The sequence below is a fragment of the Notolepis coatsorum genome, assembly GCF_963971535.1.
Source record: "Notolepis coatsorum genome assembly, chromosome: 5".
Classification (NCBI taxonomy): domain Eukaryota; kingdom Metazoa; phylum Chordata; class Actinopteri; order Aulopiformes; family Paralepididae; genus Notolepis; species Notolepis coatsorum.
The window spans coordinates 27,313,527-27,319,613 of record NC_140169.1 but is presented as its reverse complement, the minus strand read 5'-3'; positions in this window follow the sequence as shown (position 1 = coordinate 27,319,613).

Sequence of the window (6,087 nt, the reverse complement as noted above, 5' to 3'; positions counted from 1 at the left end):
CACTAAACCATAGAAAGTTTGTCTCCTTTTTGGAAGAGATGGACACTGATTATGGCGACTTGCAGCTACACACAGAAATCCGATGGCTGAGCCGTCGGAAAGTACAGGAGCGACATTGAAACACTGCAAATGCAATTCAATGATCGGTTTGAAGATTTCAACGGCATGCAGTCACGGATAGCGCTGTTTGCCGGCCCCCTCACCGCTACGGTGTCAGAGCAGCCCCCACCGTTGCAGCTCCAACTCCATAGTGAAGTTCGCAGACGACACGGTGGTGGTGGGGCTGATCTCGGACAACGACGAGAAGGCCTACCGGGAGGAGGTTGAGGTACTGGAACGTTGGTGCCAGGACAACAGCCTGCTCCTGAACATTGGTAAAACCAAGGAGCTGATCGTGTTTTGTGGCACAACTTGCCCCCGGTGCGGGGCAAGTTGTGACATTAGAGAGAATACACTGGGGTAAATTGTGTCATTGATAATTTTAAGTAAAACATAATTTTAATCTCAAAACCGGTAAAAGCATCCTGCAGATCTTCATCTCCTTTCCAACCTGACGTATAGTCTTCCCCTGTTGCACCTCTTTCACTGCTCTTTCCAACTTCTCAAGAGGAGTTGAAACCCTGTCTGTCTTCCATTTGTATATCTGCGTGGCATGATGGATTTTGGTCTAAAGTTAAGAATATCAATCGTTTTAGTGATCAAATGTAAGAATACAATGTACAATAACAATAAAATACAATAAAGTAATATATATAGTTAATAATTATAAGTTGGGGCAACTTAACAAACAGAACACCTGGCACAACTTAACCCAGGCCCTTTGGCACAAATCACCCCAAGCCTACCATTTTGATTTTTTTTTTATCACCCAGCTGTTTTGAGCTAGCATCATGCTAACTGTATAGACTCATGGTGTAGCTTACTAAAGCACTAAAACATGTGTGAACTGTTTTCAAAGTTGTCTATAATTGTTCAAACACAGCAATAAAAAAACCTTGATCATACAAATTTTACTTTGGAGGGCAAAACCATGTTTTTTTTTAAACTTAATGTGCTTAAATGTGTTTCCCTTCTTTGCAGACTGAGTGAAATGGATGCCTCTTCAAAAATATGTTGTCACATGACCAACTTCTTCTATGGTTTTCTAGATAACAGGGGTGGCACTACTTGCCCCTTGGCACAAATTTCCCCACTCTCCCCTACCCTTCTCATCTCTGTGTGTGCAGTACAGAGAGTTCTAGCTAGTTTACACAATGACTGGAAGTGGATATGGACCATTAGCCTACCGTAAAAGTTACTAAATGTTGTGACTTACAACTTGTGTATTTACAAGTCTGTTACGTTACAGTCCCTCAGATTTACCAACCCTGGTCCTCATTCTCGAATGGACATACGTAAAAGTTACCAAGGAATTCCTTCGTAACTAGATTTACGTACTTATTCGGCATTCTTGAACGGCTTCGTATTGTAAATTTATTGTAGGATTTATGTAGGATTTACGAACTCGAAAAGTCGTAAGTGGGACAGACCGGTGTGCGCCCGTGTTTTTAACAGCTTTCTCTGGCACAAGCCATTGGGGATTGCTGATACTACAGACATCCGTGGAATAAAATTATTATAATGACAATAAATACGACAATAGTTGTATCATTAACAATTACGTTTTTCATTTATAGTCCTGACTCAATGAGGCATCGTGAGCATTACACACACACATTTGCACTCTGGTTGGATGTTGTATTGTACTTGTGCTGTATGACAATACATTTGTATCTAATCACATTTTGAGATCAGTCGCAAATCGCTACCTGTTGAATGGGTCAGCATGGTGCAGATGCAATGCCGACCCTCTGCTGTTTTGCACATGGCCCTCGCCGTCTTGCACATGCCCCATTCGCCTTATAAGGAGCTGGCGGGGCGTGTCTGTATGCAAATTCAGGTGTACGAGAAAGCACTTTGCAGTTTAAGAATGAGTGACGTATTTCATTCAAGGAACCCAGTGTGAAGATTTTGGCCACTTTTTACAAGTATTTTTATTGCACATTACTTTTGTTACATTCCATATTGATGCACACATGCAATCTTATTTTTTTCTTGTTCAAAAACAATTGTCCAGCGGCATATAACAAAAAATATTCAAAGTAAGAATAAACATAATTTTTTTTCTTTTGGCGGGTCCATACATACATATAAACAGGATAGTTAAATAAGCTAGATTTTTGCTGAAAAAAAAAAAAAAAAAAAAAAAAAAAAAAACAGAGCATTAGAAAAAGGCCAAAAGCCAAGACACAACAGCGACTATACCTTCAGTTCAGACATTACTGTAATATGAGTGACCTTTTGAACTTATATTTCATTTTATATATCATTAGAAAAAGGCCAAAAGCCAAGACACCACAGAGATTATACCTTCAGACATTGCTGTAATATGAGTAACATTTTGATCTAAGCCTCTCTAAGTAGAGGGTCTCACCCAGCTCTCTCATCCACATTTCAAATGAAGGTGCTGCATCCGACTTCCAAAGTCTCAAAATGAGCTTTTTAGCCAACACAGCACCTAGATATATCGGCCTTTTTTCATTTTCAGAGTACTTAGTGACATCGTCACTATATCCCAAAATGGCCACTAAGGGGCAGGGTTCCCACTGTTTATTAAAAACTTTTGAATAAAAGTCAAATATATCAGACCAGAACGTGTGTAAGTTGGGACAAGACCAGAGTTGATGTGTAAGGGTACCATCTTGATTTTTACATTTGTTACAGTGCTGATAAGCTAGGATACATCTTATTCACTTTCACCTTTGAGTAGTGCAACCTGTGTATCACTTTAAATTGAATCAAGTTGATTCTAACATTTACAGAGCACCGGTGAATATTTGTAAGACATGTTTCCCAGAATTCCTCATTGAGGGGTATCCCCAGTTCTGATTCCCACTCAGTCCTATATCTTTCTGTGCTAACTATTACCTGATTGAAAGGTGTCTGGTATATTTTTGTCACCGCCCCTTTACTACCTGGTCTAACATTAATTATATTTTCCAGTGCTTGATGCTGAGGAATGTCTGACCATGTATCTACATGAGTCCTTACGAAGTTCCGTATCTGTAGATAGCGGAAAAAATGTGTTGACGGTAAATCGTGTTTGACCTTCAGTTGCTCGAATGATAGGAACTGGCCCTCTTGGTACAAGTCCTTCAAGCTCCCTATACCCTTCACCTTCCACTGTGCAAACCCTTGGTCCATAGTGGATGGCTTAAAGGCATGGTTATTACCGATTGGAGTGTCTGTATACATATTTGGAGCTTTCAAGTATGCTTTAATCTGTTTCCATACCTTCAAGGAGCTATGTACTATAAAATTCCCTTCATATAATGATTTGTTTATCTTGACAGGGCTATTCAAAAGGGCTAGGAGAGAGGTTCCCTGACAGGCTGCTCGCTCCATTGAGAGCCATGCAGGAGTGACCTCCTCCATGCCCTCCGTAAGGTTAGCACTTCTCCAGAAAGCCATATTGTTTAAATGTGCAGACCAGTAGTAACATTTGAAGTCTGGAAGACCAAAGCCACCCTCATTTTTTGTTTTACATAAGTGTTTTTTGCTAATACGTGCAGCTTTATTCTGCCAAATAAAGGGGATTATAATCTAGTCTAACTTTTTGAAATACCGCTGTGGTATGAATACTGGAATTGACTGAAAGATGTATGTAAATCTCGGAAGAACCACCATTTTAATAGTGTTTACTCTCCCAACCAGTGACAGTGGGAGGGTCTTCCAAAAATCTATATTCTGTTTCAACTGTTTTATTTTTACTTTCCAATTCTCTTCCATTAAGAGTTCAGGTTTTTTAGTAACGGTCACTCCTAGGTAAGTAAATCTATCTTTGGTAATCTTAAAGGGGATAGAGTTCAATGAGGAGCTATCCTTATTTAATTGTATTGGCATTAATTCACTTTTATCCCAATTAATTTGAAAACCTGAAAGAGAGCCAAAATAATTAAACACTTCCATAATTGGAGGAAGGGACTCCTGTGGGTTATCTCTTTAGGGTCTGTAAGAACAGTGCCTGTGTCTGATTTTATTTTTAGTATTGCACGGGAAGCTTGCGCCTGTCTTAATTGACGTGCCAGCAGTTTCTGAGGTTTGTCACCTATTTCAAATTGTATCTGTTTTATCATATTCAATTGCTTATTGACCTGTGCAGATAAAATAGTATTGTACTCATCTCTTTGAGAGACTATAGAATTCAGGATGTCGGGATCCGCAGAGACCCTGTACAGGTGTTCTAGTTGAGACACAGAATCATCCAACTCCACTAGTCTTTTTGACATTTGTTTTCTCCTACCTGCCACGTATGATATGATGCTACCTCTAAGCACTGCCTTGATAGCTTCCCACAGTGTTGAGTCATCCACATCCCCTGTATCATTTGTGTCTATAATGTCAGGTAGCCTAGCTGACATGTATTTTAAGAAACTCTTCTCTTTTAAGATTGTGTTGTCAAATCTCCAGGTGCGTTCCTTTCTATGTCTAGTGAGCCTAACATCCAGTGACATGGGAGCATGATCACTTATCAGGATAGTATGGTATTGTGTGGACACAACATTGGATATCAGTTTAGAGTCTAACAGCATGAAATCAATCCTAGAATAGGATTTATGCACTGGAGAGAAAAAATAGTAGTCTCTATTGGTAGGATTGCGTAGCCTCCATATGTCAACCAGGTTTAGATTGTGCATGGCACTTTTTAACACCTCACTGGCTTTGCTGTTCACGGATACCTTTGATGACTTTTTATCCAACACAGGGTCAATTACACAATTGAAGTCGCCACCCAATATAATATTTGTATTACCGATGTCAGGAATTCTATTCAGAACTGTCTCAAAAAAATGTGGATCATCAAAATTTGGACCATACACGTTTATCAATGTTACAGGAACACAATTAAGTGTCCCTGATACAATTACAAATCTACCATTCGGATCTGCGATTGTGCATTCATGATTTTGGCCACTTACGGAGACCGTTTCACCCGTTCAGGAATCCTGATTCTTGTAAATTTGTTAGTACGAATTTTTTACCAAGATATTTACACAGGTACTTACGAACATGTTTGAGAATGAGGACCCCTGTTTTTTAGTCAGTCTTCAATAGCCTATTGTCATTCATTTCACCAATGCAATAAAGCAGTGTCTGCACCTGCAAAGTGACATTCTATCAGGCCAAACTTCAACCTTGAAATTAGTGTATCTCCTGACTCATTAATCATACAGTCACAAGAATGACACCCATCCACCATTTGAAAATCTATTTTTTCCCTACTCCCCCTGTGCTGTTCAACCCATTGTTATGGAACTTGCTCTGTGGCATTTTTGGGAAACAACTACGTTATTGTGTTATTTACATGCAGTAGTTGACAGATGAAACGGCCTGAACCGCCAGATCAAACAGAATTTGGATAAACACATGGAAAAAGGAAGTGATGTGTAACATTTGGTCCATTTTGCACCAAACTTGTCAAATATGTGTGTGAGGTGGTATAACCATGGTTGACAATAAAACATGGATTGAAAGGTTGTAAAATGTTGTGTGTGACAGTGACAACATATTGGGGAGATTGTTAAGCTTCGGCGGAGTGCAACCCTCTAGTATCTTTAATGTTCTTTTGTTTGAATGGTAAGAAATATGAGAATTACAGGAGAATAGCTTTATTCATGGCATATAAAGCAGCAGACAGGATTATGCTTTGCTCCTATGAACACAAATACAATAGTTGTTAGATGTTTACCCAACATCTTCATCTGAAGTAGTAGGTAGTGTATATTTTATTAAACCAATATAGTATAACATTTACATTTAGTAATTTAGCTGATGCGTTTATTCAAAGCGACTTTCAAGTTCTGTACAACAGGTCAGCAGGAATTGTACAACTCTGGCAGCTAAGTAACATTGTTCGTCAAACAGTGTTGAACTTGAGTGCTACAGTCTTGGCTTGGGTGCATAGTAGTAAAGACATATAGCATAGTAGGTAGTAATAATAGGCAAGGAAGATTACTTAGTAGCAAAGTGCATGATAGTAAAAGACAG